The following is a 27098-nucleotide window of genomic DNA, read 5'->3' as shown; positions in this document are numbered from 1 at the left end:
AAACAACGTAAAATAGTTTCCTATACCTCCTTCTCATGCTTTATCCAGAGTACTTCTCTTGTTTCGCCATGTAGTCTGGGAGCACGGACCCCACCCCCCCCGAAACAATATATAGTATGACCCAACATGGCAGCGTTCACTTAGCCTCAACTAGGGGCGGAGCCGGAAGCGGTCCCACCCCGCCTCCCCGCCTCTCTGCAGGAGGGCGGGCGGCTTGGAAGGGGCGGGGTTCCGCTTCCGGCAGCGGTGGCTGCAGCCTCGCTCTGGTCCCTGCGGCTGGCGGCCCAGCCGTGTGTCTCCTCCTCCGCCGCCGCCATATTGTCTGTGTGAGGAGAGGGGAGAGCGGCCGCCGCCGCCGCCGCCACCACCACAGGTAAAGCCGAGTGGGCGAGTCGGGGGGGTTGGGAGTGTAGGTTCGTACTGGGCGAACAGAGTCCGCTCCTCAGCTGACCTCTCCGAATTGCTCCTAGAAGGCCTGCCGCCTTTACTCTGCTCCCCACCTCTAGCCGGGGCGGGGGGGGGGCAGCAGCCTTTGGGGCCGCCTCTCGGGGGGCCAGCAGGAGCCGGGGCTGCGGGCGGGGACATCCTGGAGGACGCGGAGCAGCCTTCCAGGAAGGGGAAGGGGGAAATCTGGAAGTGTGTTGGGGTGGGGTGGGAGGGGGCTGGGGAGCCCCTCGAGGTAGAGAGGCTGGGAGGGGGGAGACAGCCTGGAAGGAAAGGGGAGGAGACAAGGGTGGGGCGGGAGGGAGGGGCGGCTGACGGGGAAGGTGGGGGGCGGGGGAGTGGTATTGCTGGAGGTGGAGGAGGAGGGAGGGGGCTCCTAGAGGGACCTTTGAGGTGGGGTTCCTGCCCCCTGGAAGGCAGAGGGTTAGGTTGGAGGGAGGCTCTGGGTGGGGTCTGTCGAGAATAGGGGACCCTGGTGGGGAGGGACTGGGAAGGATGGGTGGGGTTGTAGTTGGAGAGATGATTTGTAGACTGGGTTTAGGCCAGGAAAGATAAGGGGAAGCGGTCTATCCGAGTAGGTCTGGTGGCCTCTGACTATATTGAGGGTTAGAGTTGTAAAGGTGGTTACTGATGAACATGTGAAGGATTGGGGTTAAGTAAAGGTTTTCTGGAGTGTGTAGGGGGAGGGGATGGAACAGGATCAGCAGTTTCTTGGCCAGAAAAATGATGGGATTTAGACAGCAGGGAGGAGCTTGTATAGGATCTACTCTTATGTGGTTGGGGACAGTGTTCAGTCAAGTGAAGTTGCTTTCTTGGAAAAGATCTTCATCTTAGGAAAGAAAGCTTTGTAGAAAAGAAAAGGACGAAAGAAACAGGTGGCCTAAAGATTAAAGATGAGAAGCATTTTCTGTGGGATTGGCTTCCTTTTTTATGGGACTAATAGGTATTATAGGTTTAGCCCACACTTGGATAAAATTGGAGACCAAGAACCTGAGAAGAACCAAGACTTCTAAATGTTTTTTCTACTTGCTGTATGACCTGTTTGTTCTCAAGTCAGTTGACTTGACAGGCAAGTCTGACCTGGGGTTGAATGTTAAAATTTGGCCTGGACTCCAGTGTCCTTGTAAACACCTCCAAGAACTTGTAGCTGTTGCTCTTCTCCATTCCAGAATTCCACATTCAGCTTACCTGGATTGATTTGCCTTGTTCCAACTTTGGTGATTTGGCTTTATAAACATCTGGGGGGGAGGGGCAGGGATGGGCAGTAAAATATTGACTTGGAAAGCGAATTGCCTGTTATGTTTTCTGTTCAAACAACTGAGTAAAAAGAGTCAAATCACACTGGAAGAAGTTATCTTAAAAACAAAATTTTGAACTTATAGAATTTAAAATGTTGGAAATAATCTAGACCAGTCCCTTTTACAAATGAAGAAATTGACACTCAGGGCAGCTAATTTTACCCAAGGTCACACATACTCCTAGTTTAGGTTCTTTTAGTAAAGGACTGATGGTGGGGGGTGAAAGAGGCCCAAAGTTCAGGAAGGGATTCATTTATGGGCAATGGTTGATTGTCTTGCTTCTTAGGGGCTGATAACAGCTGGTAACTAAGTGTCTCTCCACAAGGATATTTTTAGTTCTCCCTTTTGCTACCCACTACCTTCCAGAATAAATCCTTTCACTTTTGCCTCCATGTTTGAACATTTAACTTAATATCCTTCCTTTTCTTTTTTTATTTGTTTCAACTAAAGAATGAATTCCTTTGAGAAGTCATCTTAAAGTCTTTAGTAGATAAGAACTGGGAAAAAATAAGAGTTTGTTGGGAATAACTTTATAAAAAACAAAGAATTACTTTTCTGAGGTTCCAGGGTCACAGATGCTTGGGAGGCATTGGGAAAACTTCCTCTTGACACTTAAATGTTTAGTAGCACGAGACGGTCTCTGTTCTTGGATATTTGTACAACAGTTCAAAGGTGAAAAGAAAGCCCATCAACATGTGGCAAAATAAAAGTTTAGTTCTGTTTTGATAGAACTTTCAGAAATGGTAGTTTTTTCTTATTCTGTCTACCATAATAGACTTTCTAGAAAAAATTATATATATTTAACACAAAACTTAGATGTTGTCATTTTGTCCTTATTAATTTATGTTGCCCAATAGAAATATGTCATCAAGATCAGGTGTACAGTTCAGTGCATCACCTTTTGGAAGCTTATGCTTTTTAGAAAATAAAACTGTAACAGTGATAGTATTTTCCACTGTGGTAAACTCTGGAGATTGTGCGAAGGGTCCTACTATTCCTTCCACCCACATCATTTGCATTGAGATCCCAGGGTTAGGGATTTTTTTTTTTTTTTGGCGGGGCAATGGGGGTTAAGTTACTTGCCCGGGGTCACGCAGCTAGTAAGGGTCAAGTGTCTGAGGCCAGACTTGAACTCAGGTACTCCTGAATCCAGGGCCTGTGCTTTATCCACTGCACCACCTAGCTGCCCCCAGTGTTAGGGATTTCTAAAAGCCCGTGGTTTTTATCTGTCACCTTCATTTCCAGGTTTAGAAGTCAGCCCTTAGACCTGCTGAACTATGTAGAATGTTGTATTTGGTATTTGGAGAAATGCCTTTTAGTTTAACCAACTTCTATAGGATCAAATGTAAAACAAGTAATGAGTTTTTTAAGGCAGGAGAATCTGAAATGAGGGAGACCAGGCTTGAGTAAAATGGGCTATAGGAGAGGAAGTAACTGAAAGAATATTTGGAATGGGATTCAGAAGTCACTGTGACCTTCAGCAAGTCACTTCAGGCCCCAGTTTTCTCATCTTACTAGATCAGGTGGGGGTGGGTTGGACCTTTTTGGCAGTCTGGTGAAGCCTATGGACTCCTCAGAGTAAAGATTTTTAAATTCATAAAATAGAATACATAGGATTACAAAGGAAATAAATTGAAATAAAGTTAACAGTGTTTTAAAAATCTAGTTCAATGATCTCCAGTTACACATCCCTGCCACTAGATAATCTTTAAGGGTCTTTCTTTGTGAGTTTCTGTCTTACATGGTTAATTGAAGAGGGAGGTTAGGTTCTCTGTTTATAATTCATAGAAGCAAGGAATTATAGAACTTAACAGACCATAATTTATTTAGTTCCCTTGTTTTATAGATTTAAGAAAATGAGTGAGAGACTTGCCCATGGTCCCATAGCTAGTTAATGACAGATCGGGGACTAGAACCCAACTTTCTTTACTCCCAGTCCCAACATGCTTTCTACCACATTTGCACTGTGCTCCCAAGGCAATGTGTGCATATGCACATGGGCTCACCAGTCCACAAGTTAACTGATATGACTTTACCTAGAATGGTATAAGTGCTTAGCCATCTTTTGACAGTGAGTTTCAAATGAGAAGTCGTAGGGTTTTGGTTCCTGGCCTATCATTAGTTTCCTGGATGACCTTGAGTAAGTTGTTTACTGTGTTTGTTTCATAGGAGTTTTTAGAGTGAATTAATATTGCTTTTGAATGCTTATGATAGGTGAGGCCACAAAAGTACAAAGCATTTTTATCACTTTGTCTGTATTTCCTAATGTTGGGAAATGTGGGCCAACTAGACTTGCAAATAAAGAAGAAATTTCTCCAGGATTTCTAAAACAAGATCTCACTAAAGGAAGAATTTATTTGAGCTCCGTTATGGATAGACGACGATTGTTTTTCTCCCTTTATTCTAGCAGATTTCTCTGTTGAGTAGTTATTTTTCCACGTTCTAGATATCAAAGATTGTTAGGCTTTAAAAAAAAGTTTGAGGGTGAAAGATTCACAGTATCACAAGATGCTGCTAGGAGTGGCATTTCAATGCTTTCTTTAGGATCCTACACATAGGATCCTACACTTACCTAGTAACTGTTGCTATGGTGGGCAAGCTTTTTTTTTTTTTAAACAACCATGTTAATATTATTTCTCTGTGAAGGAAAATATTGGTGCCTTTTCTGAAGTAAGGATAACAGCTTATTTTAAATATGCTCAGTATTTGGTTTTAGAATTGTGGGTTATTAGAACCAATAGAGTTCTTGAACATATTTGTCTGTTTTTATAACTTTCTTGTTTTGGTGATTTGCTAATAGATTTTCTTAGATAAATTTAGTTTGTTGAGAAAGGTAAGTATTATGAATTCTCAGAAATTATAATTATGTGCACTCGTAGGCTATTCAAAATTTTTTGTAGGTTTATAGTAGTATTTTTTAGTTGCTAAAACAGCTTCCCAGTAATGAGACTTTAATACCTATTATATATCTTCAAACATTAAGAAATTGACTCTTAAAATATGAATCACATTATTCAAATAAAGGGAAAATTACAGAAAAATCCTGTTATGTAAATATTCTATGAATTTGCTTAGTAAATCAGAATACACAGGGATTTGCCCCGAACGATTTTTATCTACTGCACCTATAATTGTAGGATTTATCAAATGGCACAGGCTCAAAAGGTGAGTAATTTTACCTTTACAATCTTCAGTTTCTTCATCTATAAAATGAGAGGGTTGGAGTAAGTGATCTCTAGGTCCCTTCTAGTTTTTAATGTGAGAGAAATCATGGTAGTTAGGGTCTAGATGAATCCTCTTATCCTATAGAACATCAAGGGTTGGGAGTGACCTTAGGGAGCATATGGTCCAGCCCTCTCCTTTTATAGATCAAGACTAAAAAGGTGAAATTATTTGCCTAAAGTGAGTAGGGTTTGAGCCCAACTTTGCAGCCTTGACTTCTAAGGCTCTTTCTACAATGAAGAAACTTGGAAACTTTCTAAAGTGTTTTCTGTTTCAGTATCAACTTGCTTTGTGTACCTGTGGGTATAATTTCAGAAAGGTATTCGTAATTTGAAATTTAGAAGTTCCATGACCTTTATTAATTAATTTAACTGAGGCTGCTATCAGTGAAGACAGGTGGTGACAAAGGAGGTGATTCAGGATTAAGACAAATCTTCAGACTTAATTGTCATTTCCATTTACAGGACTCTTTTTGATGAGATTTCTTGATAAACAGTTTCTGTTAGTGACTGAGGCCCTATGTTACTGGTACTTCTGGGGCAATACACTTTGGACAGCTTAAAAGATTTCTCTTTTGGTGGACTGAGCATCTCTTAAAATGGCTAGACTACCTCATCTCTGACATGGTTTAAGGAAAACAAAAACAAAACCTCTATGTTCCTGAGTGACCTTGTACCAGGATAAGTGTTCTCTAATATTATGGGATCTCAAGGAACAAAACTCGGGAGGTTCCTGATGTATCGTGTGGTTGGTTAAATGCTTTGGTCTCTAGAGATAGAGTTATTTCTGCATTAATGTTTGTCTCTTCTCCCTGCCCTATCCTCTGAGAGGATCCACCATTCTCCTTTCTTGTTTACTGTACTCTGTCAGTGCTCTTAAGCCATAAACTCCCCAGGGCTGGAACCTGTCTTATCATTACTTGCTCTCTGTTTTTATAACTATATGTAATAAGTGGAAATAACATCTGCTTTACAGTTCTTTTTTAAAAACTGATTTTCATAATACTTTAGCTGCCCAATTAGTCTTGTTCAGATAAGTAAACTGAGAAGCCTTGCCTATTATACTTCTCTATTTCTCCCTCCCCCCCCCCCAAAAAAAAATCTAAAGACAATTTTGAGAGGGGTGTATATGGAGAATTTTGAGCTGAACGTTGAATAGGAAGATGCATAGTTAGATGTTAGTTCAATTTAACAAACATGAAACTGGCTTTGTGAAAGTCATGGAACTTAATGCTGCAATAGATTGATTTTTTAAAAGCACAGCCCCTGCTGTTAAGAAATTGATACAAATTCTCAACTGTGTCATTGCAAGGGAGAGGTCCAAATAGCGATTCCTGGGGAGCAAGATCACATTCAGCTAGAGAGGTGACATCTGAACTGGGTCTTGAAGAGAAGGATTTTCAGTAGGTATCGTTGAGGTGGGAGAGGGTGGGATTGTGTGTTGGAGACAGAAGGGCAAGAACTGGCTAAGATGAAACATTGAGAAGAGCAGTTTAGTTATTATGAAATGAAGTATTGTCAAGTAAAGGTGGAAAGACAACTTAGAGACAAACTGAAGGGCCAGAAAGCCAGGAAGAAGAGTTTCAGAAGGGGGTGGGTATGGGGGGGTGTTAACAAGGAATGCTACCAATACATTAAGATTATGTTGGTATATCGGTGTAAAGCTGAGGGGTTGGAACATACTCTTTTGTAGGATATTCAGTTATGTTGAGTTAAACTTGGATTACTCTTGGTTTCCAAATATTATTTCTTATGCTTCCAAAGTTTGATAGAGTTTATTGTGAAAGTAAAATTCTGTGTAATCATTGTAATTTAATAAATTAACTGGGAGGTAAATCCAAAGTAATTTGCAAATTTGGTCTTCAAAGAACATTTGTTGAGCATCTTAGGGAAGGGAAGAAACTAATACTATGTGTGAAGTAGATGCTTATGCCCATTTTACAGTTGAGGAAACAGAGGCAAAAAGGTTAAGTGATTTTTCTAGGGGTCACATAGCTAGTAAGTGTATGAGGCCATAATGAACTCAGGTTTTCCTGAGTCTAGGCCTAGCATTCTTATCTGATGTGCTACCTAACTTCCTAATAATCCTAAGCAAGACACTGTACTAGCTGTCAGTATATGCGCACAGTTTTTTTCACCTAGAACATAGCCTTTAATTTTCTTGTTTTTTAAAAAAAAACTTTCTTTGAAAGAGTTCAGTTTTTGCTGTATAAATTATTTTTCACAAAATTCTTGTGGTTATAGAATTCAGAGTTGGAAGAGACCATAGAAATCATCTGGTCAATCCAAGTACTTCATTAATTTTCTACATTGGAGGTGAAGAAGCAAAGCTCTAGGGAGTACATCATTTGATGATTGAAGTTGAGAGGTCAGGTCTCAAAAGATCTATCCTACTTTCTCAGCATTTTAGACTGTGTCGCAATCCTTATTTTTTATTGTGAAAATATTAATGTTTTATTATTTGGACAGCTATTGTGTTTTCTACTTTTGGAGGGGAAGATAGTATATGCTTTATTTGGAGAAAGAAGTGGGAAAAAGTAAAAGGGAAATAGTGCTCTGAATTCTGAATAGGGAAGAGCTCTCAATTAGGAGTTAGGAGACCTGTGTTGAAGTTCTCCCCCAAATCTTTATGTAATTTTACTTTAGTTAAGTCACATCCCTTCTCTGGATCTCAGTTACCTGACTTTCAAAACTAGAGTTGGACTAGATGGTTTTTAAAGATGCTTTCCAACTCTAATGCTGTAAATGTAAGAATTGTAATTTCTTTTTTTTTGTTTTTTTTTTTGTTGTTTGTTTTTTGCGGGGCAATGGGGGTTAAGTGACTTGCCCAGGGACACACAGCTAGTAAGTGTCAAGTGTCTGAGGCTGGTTTTGAACTCAGGTACTCCTGAATCCAGGGCCGGTGCTTAATCCACTGCGCCACCTAGCTGCCCCAGAATTGTAATTTCTTAATGTAAATATGCAGAAGTTTTAAGGTAGCCAGAGGAACTATAACCATTCATATTCTCCTATCCCCTCATGAGGAAAGTTGAACTATTGGCTTTTTTGTTTTTTGATATCTTTTATTTCTTACATAATTATCCTCCCAGAGAGCCATCCCATATAACTATAAATAGTATTTTTAGAAAGGGGAAAAATCAATACAACTGATCAATACATTGAAAAAGTCTGAAAACGTGCAGTATGTAGCATTGTGGACGTCCCACCTCCATTGGGGAGTGGGGAGAGGCTGAGGTGTCCTCCTATTTCTTCATTTTGAATCTTGCTTGATTGGGGGGTTATAGTTCTTTCTATTTACATTGTTGTTACTGTATGTATTGTTTTCTTGGCTCTGCTTGCTTCATCCTGCATTGATCCATATAAATCTTTCTGTGCTTCTCTGTTTTCATCACACATCATTTCTTAGAGCACAATAATATTCCATTACATTCATATACAACAATTTGTTTAACCATTCCGCAGTTGATGGGTATCTACTTTGTTTCCAATTCTTAACTATCACCAAAAAATGCTGTTATAACTATTTTGGAATATATTGGGCCCTTTCTTTTATTGATGGCTGCCTTAAAAGTATAAGTCCAGTAATGGAGTCTCTGGTTCAAAGGGTATGGCCATTTTGGTCACTTTATTTACATAATTTCAAATTGCTTTCCAAAATAGTTGTACCATTTCATAACTACCAATATGTATTAGTGTGCCTGTCATTTGACAACCTCTGCAACATTGATTATTGCCATGTTTGATCATTTTTGTCAGTTTTGAGGGTGTGAAATGAAATCTCAGGATCATTTTGGTTTGCATTGATCTTACTATTAATGATTTAGAACACTGATGTAGTTTTGCATAAATACTTTGCAATTCTTTTAAGAACTGTTCATTTCCTTTGACCACTTATTTCTTGGGGAATGGTTATTATTGTTATGTATGTTCATTAAGTGTTTATATATCTTGGATACCAACCCTATCAGAGAAATCTGGTACTTTTCTTATCCTTAGGTGCATTAATTTTGTCTGGCAAGAAGCTTTTCATTTTCAATCAAAGTATTATGCTTTATTTTTTTCCAGTTGCCTCTATCTCCTGGTTGATTAACAATACATTTGAATACATCTACTTATAACTGTGAGAGGAATATAAGGTTCTCCTAATTTTTCTATAGTCTAATCTCACAGATATTAATGTTGCATATCAATTTAGAATGTATTGTAGTATATGGTATAAATGTTGGTCTAAACCTAATTTCTGTCAAATTGCTTTCCAACTTTCCTGGTAGTTTTTTTTTTAATCACATAAGGAGTTTTTTTCTAGGTAATTTACATTTTCCACTTTATCAAACACTAGGTTATTGAATTCTATTTCAGATTCTCCTTGTCTAGTCTGTTCCATTGATCTGTCTCTTGGCTTTTTAACCAATACCAGATGGCTTTGATGATTGCTGCCGTATAATATAGTCTGGTTGTACTGTTATTCTTCTTTCATCCCTACTTCTTTCACCATTTCTCTTGATATGCTAGATTTTTGTCTTTCTAAATGAATTTTGTTACTTTATCAAGCTCTATAAAGTACCCACTTCAAAATTTGATTGGCATACATTTAAAATGTAAATTAATTTTGATAGTATTGTCATTTTTATGATGTTGGCATGGCCTTGCCATGAGCACTGACTATTCCTTCAGCTATTTAAGTTGTTCTTTATTTTTTTAAAGGAGCACTTTGTAATTGAATTGATAAATAGGTCTTGTGTGCTTTGGTAGCTTGATCCCCAGATACTTTATACTTTTCACATTACTTGGACTGGGATTTTCCTTTGTATTATTTATTGCTTCTTGTGTTTTGTTATTATATAGAAATGATAATGATTTTTGAGGATTTATTTTGTTGCTTGCAACTTTCCTGAATCTGTTCTCAAGTAGTATCTTTGGTAGAATTTTCCAAGCAAACCATATCAGCAAGTATAGATTTATCTCCTCTTTACCTATTTTTATGCCTTTAATTTCTTTCTTTTTAAAAAATTTCTAACATTTCCAGAACTATGCCAAATAGTAGTGGGGAGAGTAGGCAGAACTATTGGCTTTTATCTAATTAACTTTAAAATTTTGTTTTGTTTTTTGACCTAGTCATAAAGTAACCCAAAATAATGAAATTTGGGGTGGCTAGGTGGCCCAGTGGATAGAGCGCCGGCCCTGGAGTCAGGAGTACCTGAGTTCAAATCTGGCCTCAGACACTTGACACTTACTAGCTGTGTGACCCTGGGCAAGTCACTTAACCCCAATTGTTTCACACACACAAAAAACGATGAGATTTGAGGGTAGAATATTTAAATAAAACATTTGACAGCCATTAAATAGGAGTTGGTAATAATTTAGGTCTGTTTCTCTTCCCCTTCCCCAGCCTTTCCCAAAGTATTTAATCATAAACTTTTAGAGCTGAAAGGGAATGTAATGATTTCTAGAAAAAGATTTTATCCAGTTTCCTAGCTAGAGCTACGCAAGAACTTGGGTCTGACTCTAGTTCTAATATATTTTCTAGTACACTACAGACCATCTTTGTGCAGGATTAATATTAAATTTGGAGGTGAAAATATTATGGGCTAAGATCCCTCTAGTAAATTTGTTGAGATAAGGAATTGAAGGGGAGAGAAAAGGTGTTTGACTAAAAGACTTATAGATCCTTAATACATTTTCCTTTTGGCTAGTTATCCTTCCAAATTAATCTTTTGCTCCTGTTGCCTACAACTTGATGTCCCACAGAAGAAACTTAAAAGTTAGTAGTGGTTATGTCTAGACTAAGCTTAAAAGTTAATGTGGGGCAGCTAGGTGTCGCAGTGGATAGAGCACCAGCCCTGGAGTCAGGAGTACCTGAGTTCAAATCTGGCCTCAGACACTTAACACTTACTAGCTGTGTGACCCTGGGCAAGTCACTTAACCCCAATTGCCTCACTTAAAAAAAATAGTTAATGTGATAATGTGTGATGATTCTCAGGTATGTACCCAAGAAAAGATAGGTGTGAAAAAATTCCTTCAACAGATTGCAAGGATTTTCACTACTTAGTGCTGTTGGACTCCAGGTTATGCTTATTTAGATGCTAAGGTGGATCAGTGGTTAACAATTTTAAGATTCCTCAAGAGACTATCAATCTTTTTTGTTTGTTTTTGTTTTTGTGGGGCAATGAGGGTTAAGTGACTTGCCCAGGGTCACACAGCTAGTAAGTGTCAAGTGTCTGAGGCTGGATTTGAACTCAGGTCCTCCTGAATCCAGGGCTAGTGCTTATCCACCGCTCCACCTAGTTGCCCCCGAGACTATCAATCTTTAGAGAAGCTTAGGGAGAAAACATTAAGCAATTCTTAAGACTCCAGAACTGATCCAGTAATGCCACTACTTGATCTGTATCCCAAAGAGATCACAAAAAAGGGAAAAAGGACCCATGTGTACAAAAATATTTTTAGCAGTTCTCTTAGTGATAACAAAGAATTGGAAATCAAAGAAATGCCCATCAATTGGGGAATGGTTAAACAAGTTGTGGTATATGAATGTAGTGGAATACTGTTATGCTATAAGAAATGATGAGCAAGCATATTTCAGAAAAACCTAGAAAGACTTAAGTAGACGGATGCTGAGTGAAGTGAATAGAACCAGGAGAACATCATACACAGTAATAGCAACGTTGGGTGATGATCAACTATGATAGGCAGCTCTTCTCAGCAATACAATGATCTAAGACAGTTCCAAAGGACTCATGATGGAAAATATTCTCCACATCCAGAAAAAAGAACTGTGAATCTGAATTCAGATTGAACCATACTGTTCCTACTAATATATCTTTCTATTTTAGGGTTGTAAATAAAAACCCCTTGGAGATTGTATTCTCAAAAAAAAAAAAGACTCCAGAATTATCTTGTAGATGCATAATTCAGAGATTCACTAACATTATAGAGGATAGTTAGTACATTAGTAGTTAAGCATTGCTGTAAAAGGGATTGATAATTTTGGGTAGAGTTAATCTCAAAGCCCCTACAGTATTAGTAGTGAGGATTACCATCCAAGGCTATGGGCCCTTGAACCTCTGCAGTGTTAGCTGCTTCCTTGAATGAACTCTTGGAGACCCTTTTTCCTTGAGTGTTTCTTACTGTGCTGTTTCTGAAAATCACCATTTCTAATTTGGTTGAGCAGGGGTAAGTGTTTTGCCTCACTATTATCATAGCCCTGAATCTCTAAATGATAGTACTTATTATTCCAGTATCTGGGTACATTAGCTCTTGCTCCTGAACTCTCTTTTCCTCCTCCTAAACATGCCAGATCTCAGGTGTGCTTCCCCCCCCCCCCCCATTGGATTAGAGACAAAGATAGTTACTGAAAACACATATATTTCTGGTAATCAGAGAGGCATGTAAAGACCTGTTCAGTCACACTAGGTGTTGGCAAGCTTCCTAAACAATCTTGACTGACATTTCCATGTTTCTATTCAGTCATGATTCCCACTACCATCATCACTGCCATACACACACTCCTCAAAATAGCCTGTTCCAAGTCAGATCAAATGGCTTTCTCCTTAAATCTCCCAATCTTCACCTCCCTCATTTGCAATTTGGCTATCCAGGCATGTTCAAGGCACAGATTATTTATCTGGATTGCATTCTCAGTTTTGCTCTTGATCAAATCAGTAAACTTCAAATGTGGTCTGTGGCAAATTTTTGGTGCTACAAGCACATCTTTCCAGTTAACCATTAACAACAACAACAAAATATATCACAGAGGAGAGTATCATTTGCTACTGCTGAAAATATTTAGCTCCCTATTGCCTCCTGATGAAAGTTCCCTCTCCTTTGCCCAGTATTCAGTGCCATCCACAATCTGGTTACCTTTCCAGTCCTATTTCATCTTACCCTGCTGTGTGACATCGAACCCTCCCCTCCCAAATCCACACACCAGATGCTTCAGCAAAAATGTTCTAATGCAGGCCTCCAAGCATCCTATGAGCTATTCTACCTCTGCTTTTGTTCTACTGTTGCCTTTTTCTGAAATGCTTTCTCTCTCTCCCCCCCCCCCCCATCACCTATTATTTTCTACCCATCCTTTAAAGCCCAACCCAAATGTCTCCTTGCCCACGAAGTTCCCTTGAATCCTTCACAAGTCTCCTTTGGACCCTTTATAACACTTTGCAACTCTGACACATTTAACATGTAAATTGTGTTCTAGTATTATAACTGTGCTTGTCATCTCCTAACTAGAATGTAAACTCCTTGAGGGTTCCTAATCTTTGTATATTCTCTACTACAAGGGCAGTGCTCCACACACAGTTGATGCCTAATACAAGCTTAAGAAATTAATTATTCAGAATAGTTCATTATAGGTACTGACAATAAAAAAATTACAGAGGTACTGAAATAGCACCCCACCCCCCAAATTACAAAAAAACATATTCCCCCTTTTTGACAGACTTTGCTAGGGAAGAAAGAATAAAGATCTTTTTTCTTTTACAAAGTGCCAGTGATTATCTTTGAAAAGTCTCGGTGAAGGTTGACATTTAACATTCAAACTTGGATCCTGGTAATGGGGATCTAATTAAAGTGCAGAAAATGTTTTATTTCTCCCCCGCCCTTCCCTCCCATTCCTCAGAAAACTTATCAGTCATATACATACTTGATCATGAGAATACAAATTTTTAAATGCTTAAGTTAACAAATTATTCCACCTCATCCCCTTATCATCTTTCCATAAGAGTTCAGTCACCAAATATCAACCTAGTTATCAAGTAGTTTGAAGGGGATCGGATCATTTGGGTTGTTCTGTGGGTATGCTTTTTGACCTAGGGAGGTACAAGGGGTTTGCTCTAGGGGCTTTGACACATTGATATCTACCAGCCTATGATTGAATGGAAAATTACTGGCCTATTCAGCCACATTAGAAATTGAGATCATTTCTTTTCTTTTTTTTTTTTTTTTTTGAAGTGAGGCAGTTGGGGTTAAGTGACTTGCCCAGGGTCACAAAGCTAGTAAGTGTTAAGTGTCTGAGATCAGATTTGAACTCAGGTCCTCCTGACTCCAGGGCTGGTGCTCTATCCACTGTGCCACCTAGCTGCCCCTTTCCTATTCTTTTTTTTTTTTTTAAGTGAGGTAATTGGGGTTAAGTGACTTGCCTAGGGTCACACAGCTAGTAAGTGTTAAGTGTCTGAGGCTGGATTTGAACTCAGGTCCTCCTGAATCCAAGCCCAGTGCTTTATCCACTGCGCCGCCTAGCTGCCCCCCCCCATCCTTTTTAAGATAAATTTAGTAACATATTTTTGTTTTCCTGTCATCTATAATACCCTGCATTTCCTTTCTCCTTACTCCCTTCAATGAAATCATCTCTTATAGTAATTGTTTTTAAAAGTTTGTTGAAATTGGCCATTATTGAAGAAGTCTGGTATTATGTACACTGCTTCACACTCATGAGGCCCCACCTCTGAAAAGAAATAATTCTTTGTTGTTATAATTTCAAACCCGCAATGAGGGTTAAGTGACTTGCCCAAAGTCACACATATTAAGTGTCAAGTGTCTGAGGCCAGATTTGAGCTCAGGTCTTCCTGAATCCAGGGTTGGTGCTTTATCCCACTGCACCACTTAACTGCACCAAGGTTTTCTTTAAAATACAGAAACAGAGTAATGTTAACTAAAAGTCAAACTTGCATTATTTCAGAGACCTAAGAACATTGCTTTTTGTGTCCCTGCTCTTTTAAAGTAAATTTATCTATTGGTGGCTTTTTTTATATTACTAGACTTTCTCCATTCCCATCCAGTGAGCCATCCTACATGACAAAGAATTCTTTTTAAAGGAAAAAAAAGTGGGGAAAAATCAGCCCCCCTCCCCCCCCCAAAAAACCATCAGCAAAACCAACCAATACGTTGAAAAAGTTTAAAAATACATGTATTGTAACCTGTGGGCTTCCCACCTCTGCAAAGGACTGGGGCAGGGGTTGGAGAGGCTATCTTCTCATGTATCTCTTTGGGAGCATGTTTATTCTTTGTAATTTTGCAACATTTATTTGATTTTTGTGGTTCTTTCCATTATATTGTAATCATTTTGTATACAACACAATAATATTTCATGTATCACAATTTGTGTAACAATTCCCTTATGGTAGACATCTACTTTGTTACCAGTTCTTTGCTACTACAAAAAGTACTGCTATAATATAAAATGTTGGTATATATGGAGACTTCTTATCAGCAGTATCATGTTTAAAACTGAAATTTTCTTCTTTGAAACTTCTTTTAGGTAAGCAGTTAGATAAACATAGACTTGTAGATTTTAAAAGCATTTCACAGTTTACAGAGTGTTTTTTTCACCACCTTCCATGTGAGCATCATCCCCATTTTATAGATGAACCAACTAAGACTCAGAAGTGAATAACTATAGATAGTAGAATTTAGTTAGACAGCACCTTAAAAAAACATGAAGCCCACCTTCTAATTTTATGGCTTGGAAAACTAAGGCCTAGAAAACATAAATGATTTTCTTGGGGGACGGAGATAGAAAGTAGCACCCCCTTATTGGAATTCTTTAATCCATTGCTATAGGCATATCACATTACCTAGAAAATATAACTAGTGAGTGCCAAACTCGGGTCCAGAATCTAGGTTTTGAGATTGTAATCCTATGCTACCATCCCACACATCCCTTACCTTGTTTATTTGTCTTATAAATGTACAGTCTAATTGTAAGAAAGCTGTCAACAACAGTGCTTTTACCAGTTCTTAGGATTATTTGCTCATAGAAGCTGTATTTTCCTCAGGGATATTTATGGATATATTTACTGTAGAAATGTCTTCCTCATGAATGGTTAATTTACAATACATGGATTTTTTTTTTAATCTTGCTTTCTAGATAGAACTCGCCTTATAAATATTAGGGCTACAGTTGGTAAATTGTTTTGGCTAGTTTGTTCATTTAGAATTCCATTGCCAAAAAAAAGAATTCCATTGCAAGCTAGCATTAGAATAACTGTACCAACGGCAGGGGGAAGGCTTGAAGGGACCTATAAAACCCACTGATAATTTAAATTTATATCAATAGAAAATTAGCCAGCTAAAACATTAATTGGGTTTTCCGAGTCAACTTGATTTTATCTTTAGTTGCTAAAAATAAAAGGTCGTATGGTGGAACTGAACTTGGAATCAGAAGCCCTGGATTTGAGTTCCAGGGTGGCTTTCAGTAAATCACTTCCCCTTTCTGAACCATAGTTTTCTCCTGTAAAATGAAGGAATTGGTTTAGCTCAGAATCCAGCTTCCTGTTCAGTGTGATGATGATGATAATATTTTTGTAACCATACAAGATTATTAAGAAGAAAGCATCTTTTGGGCAGCTAGTTGGCACAGTGGATAAAGCACTGGCCCTGGATTCAGGGGGACCTGAGTTCAAATCCAGCCTCAGACATTTGACACTTACTAGCTGTGTAACCCTGGGCAAGTCATTTAATCCTCACTGCCCAGCAAGAAAAGGGGGGGAAAAAGAAGAAAGCAACTTTTAAACTCAAGTGCTGGGGTAGCTAGGTGGCTCAGTGGATAGGGCACTGGCCCTGGATTCAGGAGGACCTGAGTTCAAATCTGGCCTCAGACACTTAACACTAGCTGTGTGACCTTGGGCAAGTCACTTAACCCCAATTGCCTCACCCCCCCCCCAATTAAACTCAAGTGCTACAGAAATGTGAGCATATATATTTGGTAAAATTCTCTCTTTTGATGAAGTAAGAGTAGTTGCTGATCTACATGGGGAAAATTCCTTCCCTAGAGGTTCCTTACATCACAGCTTCTTAAACTGTGGCTCTTGACCCCACATGAGGTCATGTAACAGAATGTGGGGGTAGAGAAAAATTTGGCAGTAAATGTTTGATTTGTGTTCCTATTTTATATACCTATATGCCCAGGGTGGCATAAAAATTTCTCTGGCAAAAGGGTCCAGTGGAAAAAGTTTTAAGAAGCCCTGCCCTGTATCTACAAGACTTGATTTTCTTGATATAAGAAACTCCTAGTAAAGAAATTCCTCTTATCTGTGCAGGTGAGCAATTGGTCTACAACTTAGTGAGGCAGGAGAGGACTGAACAGCTAGTAGGACAGTTTAACTGGAATGGAGAGTGTGTAATGGGGATTATAACTATAAGACCAGAAATGTAGGTAGGAAGTATGTGGAGAACTTTAATATTCTAGGCAGATGATTTGTGTTATTTTCTAGGGGAAACAGGGAGCCACTGGAGATTTTTGAGTCAAATGATCCAATCTTATTTTATCAATATATTAGTCAGCTATTGTTAATAATAGAAGAAAGAATAGAGAAAGGCTACAATAAGAAATTTTGCTGAAATAGATTTTTCATTCAGGTCAATAAACTTCCATTTTAAACAGTGCATAATAACAGGGTTTCGTGGTGTTTTTTCTCCATCACTTTGCATTTTTATACCATTTTTAGGTCATGCAGAGCCCCATTAATGATCTCTTATTTATGATTATGGTCTGACTTTTTAATGGGGAAAATGGTGAAGTGTTTTTCTTATAACTGATTGGTGGTAAAGTACTGTTAAAATTTTAACCTAAAAAACCAAGGCTTGTTTGTACAATGCCCAAGGAGTCAGTACTCTAAGGCTTTGTTAAATAAATACTATAGTGCTTAATTACTTCATGGTAGAAAAAACACTAGAACCAGGTTCAGGAGACCTGGGTTCAAATCCCATAAGCTGTATGGCCAAGGACAAATCACTTCCTATCCCTCCGAAACTGTAATAGTTTTCTAAACCATCACCAGGAATAATAGATACTGCTTTGCCGCCTTAGAGAGCATTGTTGGGGGAAATTGCTTTGTGAATCAGAAGTCTAGCTGTTACTAGCAAGAGGAATGTATTATGTTGTGGTCTGAAGCAGTTCTCTACTTCATGAAACCTGTGATGAATTATTTTATAAAGGATGCCATCTTTTTTGTGTTAGGCGTCCAGAGAGCTTGGATTCAAAAAGTCATATAATAGAGATAATAGTTCCCATTTTAAGGTTTACAAAGAACAATGCTCATGATCCCATGAGTTATGCAGTATAAATATTAATTCCATTTTATAGCAGAATTAAATGAAAGAATGTGAAGGAAAGGGAAGTGTGCTTAGGCAGGTACCTGATATAGGAGAGTTGGAATAGGAACCCAGATCTTCTGCCTCTAATCTCAAATACAACCCACCCCTTAGAAATAGATGATAAAACAGGTCACACAGCTATTAACTAGCCATCACACCTAAATGAGTAACTTTGAGTTACGAAAACGTACCTACAATTAGTCTAATTTAAGTTATTGGAGTTTAACATCACTAGTAGCTTCTTGTCTAACAAAGGGAGCCATGATGTCAAGTGAAAAGAAAGGGAAAATGTAAATTATTGTAGTATTTAACAGTGGCGTAACTTGGAAGACAGTCCTTGTGTCCTTGATGGAGAACTGTTGTTCTAGTCAGGAAGACTAGGGTTCAGTTCTTGCCTCTGACACATACTGGCACATCCCTTCACCCCCTCAAGTGCTCTAGGCAAATTTAAGACTTTAAGTTGTGATGGTGCTGACCTACTTAGCTGGAGTGAGTTTTCTCATATCACAATTTCCTATATCAGTGAAATCACAGGTCCAGTTTGAATCCCCATAATTGGGGAATGACTTTTTTAGTCATTTGTGTTAGGTGTTTTAAGGAAGGACATTGTAGCCCCATTGTGTTCCCGTAGAACCTCTTCAGGCTCATTTCCTATTGTGAAATAAGGAGTTTTAGAATAGGTGATTTCAGTGGTGTCAGAAGATGAAATGTCATGTGAGAGGAATAGCAAAAAATCCAGTGTCCCCATCACAAGTATAACACTGGCAAGGGACAACAGGAAGGGGTCAGGGTGTGAAGGGTTTTAAATGTCAAAATTTTATATTTGATCTTGGAAAGGCAGACACTCTGCAAAGTGCTTTTTACAGAAATTTCGTTTGATCCTAACAACAACCCTGGGAAGTAGGTGCTATTATTACATATTGTTATATTACAGTTGTGGAAACTATAAAATGGAAGTAGTGAGATCTATTGAAAATAGAGTAGGAAAGTTGTGACATGGTCAGACCTGTGCTTCAGGAAGATTTCTGATAGCTGATTGGAGGATGAACTGGAATGAGAGGGACTTGTTTCAGGAAAGGAAGATGAACCAGAAGGCTATGGTAGTGGGCCAGGCATGAAATGACAAGGGCCACATCAGTGTGGTGACTGTATAAGGGAAGAAAAGGAGACTTCTAGGAAAGATGTTGTGGAGGTGACTTTGGCAACAGGTTGCATATGTGAAATAAGTACAAATGAGGGGTCAAGAATGACATTGAGGTTGTAAGCCTGGGCTACTAGGAGAATGGTGCTAACCTGGACAGTGATAGTGAAGTTGGAACTGTGTACCAGATATTGTGCAAAGGGGGGACTGGGGCATACAAAAAGATTCAAAAGACAGCCTCTGATCTCAAGGAACTCACAATCTAATGGGGGAAACAGGTAAACAAATATGTTCAGGAAAAATAGGAAATAATTAAAAATGGGGGAAGGCATTAGAATTAAGAGGAATTGGGGAACAGGTTACTGTAGAAGATGGGATTTTAATTGGTCCTCAAAGGATACCAGAGCAACCAGTAGGCTGAGATGAGGAGGGAGAATATTCCAGGCATGGGGAACAGCCAGAGAAAATACCTGGAAGCAAGTGAGAGAATGTCTTATTCGTGGGTTAGCAAGAAGGCCATTTTCCCTGGATCAAAGACTGTATCCTGATGATGAGTAAGGTTTAAGAAGACTGGAAAGGTGGTGTGGGGGATTGAACCTACACTTTAGGAAAATCACTTTGGTGACTGAATGGAGGGTGGATTGGAGTAAGGAGAAACCTGAGGCAGGAAGACCCACCAGCAGACTACTTCAGAGGTTGAAGCATACATATGTCAGTATCAGGAGTGAAGGGGACATATTTGAGAGAGATTTCAAAGTTGAATTCAACACATCTTGGCAACAAATTAGATATGGAATGGGGGAAGGGGGATAGAATTGAATCAAGGATGATACCTGGGTTTCAAAGTGGACACTAATAGGGAAGTTGAAGGGGAGAGTTGGTATATAGGGGGAAAGATATTGACATGTCAAGTTTAAGATGTCTACGGAACATCCAGTTCAGTGTATCTGAAAGATGGTCAGGGATGCAAGATTTAGAGGTTAGCAGAGAGATTAGGGCAGGGTAGGTAGATTTGAGAGTCATCTCAAAAGAGATGGTAATCAAATCCATTGGAGCTGATGAGATCACAAGTGACTTAGTATAGGATAAGAAAAGGGCCCAGGACAGAGCCCTGTTGGACAACCAACAATAAGTGGGTGTGATTTACATGAAGATCCAGCAAAGAGGATTGAGGAGTGGTTTGATTGGTACTTTTAGACACCTACAATTAGTGGGCGTGACTTAGAGGACGATTCAGCAAAGGATACTAAGGAGTGGTCACACAGGAGAGAAGCAGATAGGAGAATTGGGAGAGAACTCTGTCCCAAAAACCTGTCCCTTTATTCCCATCCCCTTCTTACCTTTGGACAATCCTTCCATCCCTGTCACCCTTTCCTCTAATTGGTCAGTTTTCCCTAGAACCTCCATTTTAAGGAAAAGTGCCCATACTAATCATGTTCATTCTTCTTCAGGCTCCACTCCTGACTCCAGACTTCCTTCTCCACCATGCCTCTTTACAGGTACCTTTCCAATCTCCTTCCATCCCTACCCTCCAAGGTCATAGCTAACTACTAGATGGCCCCTGAGCTCCCTTCTGGCTCTGACATCTTATGATCTTTTCCTTTTAATTTGTGTAGGCAGGTATATATTCATAAATAGGATCCCCGATTTAGAGCTAATTATACCAGTTCAGAATGGCCTCCTATTTGAGCCTCTCTGCTTAGGGTCTCTTTCCCCTCAATAGCATCTTCTACCCAGCTGCCAAAGTGATTCACCTTAATCACAGATCTAGGCATGTCACCCTGTTACTTAGTAAGTGGCTCTCTCTTGCCTTTAAGGTCAAGTATAAACTCCTTTCTTTACAACATGTCCTCAACCAATTTATTATGTTATACTCTTTGTATACTTTATGGTTCAGCTATAGTGGCTTCTTTTTTTGTTTTTGTTCTTTTTGTTTTTGGGGCAGTGGGGGTTAAGTGACTTGCCCAGGGTCACACAGCTAGTAAGTGTCACGTGTATGAGGTCACATTTGAACTCAGGTCCTCCTGAATCCAGGAGGTGCTTTATCCACTGCACCACCTAGCTGCCCCTATAGTGGCTTCTTTATGTTCCTCATATGACACTGTATATAGTCTCAGTGCCTTTATACTGGCCGTCTTCCATTCCTGGAATCCACTCTTTTTCACCTGTGCCTTATAGAATCCTTTTTTCCCTGCAGGACTTGGTATAAGCACATTTCCTACATTTTGCCTTTCCTGATTTTCCACAACTGCTAGTGCCCTCTCTCCCTAAACTACTTTGTATTCTGTATATACTTAAATGCGTACATCTTCCCTGATAGAGTATAAACTCCATGTTACTAGCTTTGTCACCCTGGGAAAGTCACTTAACCCCAATTGTCTTAAACATCCAGGGCCACTTGCCACTGGATCTAGATGGCTCTGGAAGAGAGTGAGGCTGGTGACTTTGCACAGCCCTCCCTCCCTTAAATCCAATTTACTGTAAGTCATGGTATCACCTCCCAATGTCATGGTCCTCTTCAAGAACGAAGGGCAAGAGGGCAGATAGGTGGCACAGTGGATAAAGCACTGGCCTTGGATTCAGGAGGACCTGAGTTCAATTCAGCCTCAGACACTTGACAATGACCAGCTGTGTGACCTTGGGCAAGTCACTTAACCCTCATTGCCCCACAAAAATTAAAAAAGAAGGGCAAAACAACAACCATAAACTCCATGAAATCAGGGACTATTTTGTGGTGTTTTTTTTTTCTTCCTGTCCCCCAGTGCCTAGTACAATGGTTGACATACATTAAGTGCTTTAAAAATGCTTATTGGTTAGTTCATCTAGGTCAGCATTCTCATTACAGATAAGGAAACTGAGGCCCAGAGAGGGGAGGGAACTTGACTAAGATCAGACAGGTAGTAAGTGGTACAGTTAAGATTCAAACAGTGATCTTCTGGTTAAAAAAATTATACTCTTTCCCACAACAGCATTATAAATCTTTTAAAATAGTATTTAGTTATAAAATAATTTTGCTGTGTTTGAATAATACCTTTGTGGTTACAAGACAATTTATGTTCGTTATCTAATTACATCTTTATTATAAGCCTTCAAGATTAGAATAACAAGCATATGGATTTTACTAAGGAGAAATCTGAGACTTTTAGAGAAGCCAGTGACTTGAATATGGTCAAAACTATTATGTTGTAAAGTCAAAATTAAAACCCTTTTCTCCTGACATGGTCTAGTGGTCTTATTATAACATGATAAAGCAGTACTGGATCTAGAGTCAGAGGACATGGATTGATTGTCCCAATTCTGTACTTGTACTAGCTATGTGACCTGGGCCAAGTCACTTAAACACTCTGAGCCTCAGTTTTCTTGTGTTTAAAGTCAGGGTGTTGGTCCACAAGGGGTCTGAGTCCTTTGGAGCTTTAAGTCCTATGATCCTAGTTGTCTCTAATTTCTGTGCTCTTCCATATTTCTTTCCTCCCTCCCCCACCCACACTTTGTTTCCTAGCTTTCCCCCACTGTGTTTAGTTCTCCTTCGCATCATTTTATTTCCACACATTCTTCTAAAGATGCTAAGCATTGTGGGGCTACAGTGCTGCAGATCAAAAATCCCTGGTGTAATTCTCAGTGCCTAATGAAGGGTAACCATTTAGAATTGGTCTGTCTTTTTTTTTTTTTTTTTTTTTTTTTTTTTGCGGGGCAAGGGGGGTTAAGTGACTTTCCCAGGGTCACACAGCTAGTAAGTGTTAAATGTCTGAGGCCAGATTTGAACTCAGGTACTCCTGACTTCAGGGGTGGTACTCTATCCACTGCACCACCTAGCTGCCCCTGGAATTGGTCTGAATGGTGATGTATGTTTGACTGTGCAAATGTGGTAGATTATTAAATAGTTAACTAGGTGTTTTCCAATAGAGAATTAAGTCCCCTAGTTCATAAATTAGATCCCATCCGATGGAGGCAGAAAACTGCAGGGGTCATTTTAGACAAACACTTGAGAATCTGGAGAGTTTCAAAGTAATTAACTTTGCTCTTGGCTAATAAGCAATCCACACTCTTAATAGGGCAGAAAGAAGCAAGAAAGAACCCAGAACCTGTTATTGCAGTGTTAACTCTTGTCTGGCTGGAAATGTACTTTTATCTGTGAGATAATAAATAGTTGAACAGGCTAAAGTTGTGTTGTGGAGGTTTTCTTTTCTTTCTTTTTTTGGCAGGGCAGTGGGGGTTAAATGAATTGCTCAGGGTCACACAGCTAGTAAGTGTCAAGTGTCTGAGGCTGGATTTGAACTCAGGTCCTCCTGACTCCAGGGCCGGTGCTTTATCCACCGCGCCACCTAGCTGCCTCTGTGGAGGTTTTCTTAGACTGGTAACTGAGCAGTTGTCATTAGTTTCTTTAACTGAAATCCTATTTTTTGATATTATGATCCCCCCCCCCATTTCTGTCCAGTTACCACCCAATTCTATTACTATTACCAATTCATATTTCTAAAACACTATAAGATTTATTTATAGAATGCTTTTGCCACACCAGCCCAGTGAGGTAAATTGTAGTTTTGTTTTGCACATGAGGCTTTGAGAGGTTGGGTGGCTTGACCATTCATACCCACTGATACCATGTCCAGTGCTTTTCTTATTATACTATTTTGTCTTACCAGAAGTGGGTTAACTATAGCATCTAAAGCTTTTGTGTTCTAAGGGAAACAAATTATGATGAATCTGTCCCTTGTGGGGTCTTAGAGGCCTTGTAGTCTAAACCCCATTCATTGAAGAAACTTGAGGCCCAAAAAGGAGAATGTGACTAAGCAGAGCTGGATGATTATAAACCTTTCATTCCATATTCATTGTTCTTCCTTTGGAATATGGTGCCTTGTCTTGCTCAAGTGGGAGAACCCTAAAGTTTGCTAAGAATTTTTTATACCCACACACAGTTTTGAACTTCACAAGAACTTTATGAGGTACATGCTACAAATTGTATTATGCCTATTTTATAACTGAGGAAAATGCAAGCTTAGACAAGTTAAAGAAGCAACTTGCCCATGCCTCCTACCTAACTAGAAACTAATCAAAGAAAGGTGTCTTTAGATCATGAAGCAGTTTTTCTGTGTGGAAAGATCAACACCCATTGCAATGACATTATTCACCTTTTCTGTAGTGTTTATGGTTTATAAAGCTTTTCCTATAAAAACGCTTAGAGGTAGTTGTATTCTCATTACAGATGAAGTAAATAACCTGGTTCAAAGAGATGAAGACATGTTTCGAAGGTCACAAACAATAAATGGCAAAATCAGGACCTAGGATTTTCTGACTTGTGACAGCATGGAAAGAATACTAAATTTTATTATTATTATTATTGTTATTATTATTTTGCAGGGTACTGAGGGTTAAGTGACTTGTCCAAGGCCATACAGCTAGTAAGTGTCAAGTGTCTGAGGTCAGATTTGAACTCAGGTCCTCCTGAATCCAGGGCCAGTGCTTTATCCACTGCACCACCTAGCTGTCCCTAGAATACTAAACTTTTAAAAACCTGGATTTGGGTTCCAGCTCTCCCATTGGTTAGCTGCATAACATTAAGTAAGACACAACCAGAGAAGCAACCTGGTGTAGTATATAAAGTACTGAATTTGGAATCTGGAAATCATGATTCAGATCCCATCCCAGATACTACCTAGGTAGGTGATCATGGGCAAATCACTTAACCTGTCAGAGCCTTGGTTTCCTCATCTGCCAAAAGGGGATAATAATATTTGATCTGCCTACCTCTTAGGGTTCAGTTTTCTAAAACCTTGAATAATGCCTGGGAGATACTAGACACTTAATGCATAATTGTTAGTTGATTACTTCTCTGAGTTTGTTTTCTCAATATATAGAACGCAGGGTTGGATTAGATTATTTCTAAGGTCCCCTCCCAGGTCATAGTCTAACATTAACACTTAAACATATTGTAGCTAACAAAGAAGGCAGCTGATCTTCTTACTTTTTTTATATTTAGTTTATCTAATTGCTACCTAATTACTTATAGGGTCAGAACAGGAAATTAGACCTAGTGTTTTGGCATCTCAAGATACTGATCTTTGCAGGCATAAAAATTAGTTAGTGTCCTGCCAGCTATCACTGTATAAGGCAGAAGCAGCAGGAGTCCTCTCAAATCGTCATTTTAACCTCTTAGTTACTGACAACTTAGAAAGTAATGCACAATTATTTATCTGTTACAAAATACTTACCTTCAGAATACTTATTCTATAAGGTATATGAGATAGGCTTCCAAAATATGTGAATAGATTAGGGCCCCTATATTCTAAAAATGATTTGGCTCTGTGCCTAATCATGGTAATAACTTCAAAAATCCATTACATCATATAGTTAGAAAATACTTTGACTACACTTTCTGATCCTCACAGCAATTCTATGTAAGTATTCCTCCTCAACAAGTATAAACTTGTAGAAATGAAATGTCGTATCCAAAGGTCAAACTGCTACTAGAGTGGCATTCAGGAGCGACAAATTCAGATCTTCTGACTCTAATTCCATCACCTTTTGTTATGCCACCATTATATTAAGAGTATTCCAGGGGTAGCTAGGTGGCACAGTGGATAGAGCACCGGCCCTGGAGTCAGGAGTACCTGGGTTCAAATCCGGCCTTAACACTTACTAGCTGTGTGACCCTGGGCAAGTCACTTAACCCCAGTTGCCTCACTTTAAAAAAAAAAAAGAGTATTCCAAATCACCTGTCAAAAATTGTCTTGTCACTCTGAAAAAAAGTCTATAATGGCTGTCTGTGCCAATGTCTTCTATTTTTTTTTTTTTGGTGGTTCAATGGGTCATGTACCACCCTCCCTTTGATAGTCCATTGTCGGGCTTCTCTCCAGTTACCACCCAACATTCTTCTACTGCACCCTGCTCCTCTGTTATGCAAATTCCCTGCCTTTTCCTCTTGGGGAATGTGAGGAGAAAAGAAAAATTGGCTCCTTCAGGCAATTATAACCTAACCACTACCTGAGGACCTGCTGCTATGCAGATGCCAGTGGGAAAATTCCATCTACAATACTTTCATATACATACCACTGATTACTCACTCACCTCTGGGGATCTGGAGTAATGACCAGGTAAGAGCCCTTATTCCCACACCCCCCCCCTTTTAATTTACAGTGGGACAGAATAAACAGACATGGATGAGTTACCAAGGGTCATAGATCTCATTCCATTAACTTTCACCCTGAACTCAATTCTCTTAAAAATTTCTGTTAACTGTCTAAAATACAACCATCTTTCCAGTCTCCTAGGTTTGAAACATTGGTGTCATCTTCCTTGCTCTTCCTAACTCCACATCTAATAAGGTGCAAGATCTTGCTATTTCTACCTTCTTGTCTCTCAGATCTGGCCTCTTCTTTTTACTCACACAGCCACCACCTTCATTGAAATCCTCATCACTTATCACTTGGACTATATTACATTAGACGCCATAATTGGTGTCCCTGCCTTAGGTCTCCTTTCTCCAATCTTCCCTCCATAAGACTGCTAGAAATAATTTATAAATAAGTAAAGATGCACATGGAGGTGGTGGTGGTGGTGTGTTTGCTCACATTTTTTAGTGATGGTAGATAATCAAAAAGATTTAGAGACCACTGGTCTATTCAATACAGAAAGCAATTTGGAAAGAACTAAATTAAAAGGTATATTTATGGGATTCTCAGTCAGCATGGCTGCCTGAAAAAGAGGCAGACTACCTTGGTCCCACATACCCACTCTAACAATTCATACCAGACCAAATACTGATCAAAATACTGATCAAGAAATCCAATGAGAAATTATATATTACATATAGTATTATATAGTACATGACTCCTTATACCCCATGAACTACACAAAAAGTTGCCTAGAAGCCCATACTCACAGGCAGTAGGAAAGAGGGCTACAAGT

At 39.2% G+C, this 27098-nt stretch overlaps 1 protein-coding gene across 2 annotated transcripts in view; it reads left to right on the top strand.

The window, feature by feature from the left end:
* Positions 1 to 212: 212 nt before the first annotated feature.
* The window catches only part of CSNK2A1 (casein kinase 2 alpha 1), a 60375-nt gene continuing 33489 nt past the window's right edge, over positions 213 to 27098 (top strand). The window contains exons 1-2 of one of the 2 annotated variants that reach the window (XM_043983157.1): positions 213 to 373; positions 20645 to 20692. The gene's annotated coding sequence lies outside the window, so the exon portion shown is untranslated. The remainder of the gene's footprint in view (positions 374 to 20644; positions 20693 to 27098) is intronic. The other variant, XM_043983156.1, reaches the window with a different exon arrangement.

The sequence above is a fragment of the Dromiciops gliroides genome, chromosome 2 (assembly GCF_019393635.1).
Source record: "Dromiciops gliroides isolate mDroGli1 chromosome 2, mDroGli1.pri, whole genome shotgun sequence".
Classification (NCBI taxonomy): Eukaryota; Metazoa; Chordata; class Mammalia; order Microbiotheria; family Microbiotheriidae; genus Dromiciops; species Dromiciops gliroides.
The sequence above is the reverse complement of the archived record's forward strand: the minus strand, read 5'-3'. Positions and strand labels throughout refer to the sequence as shown.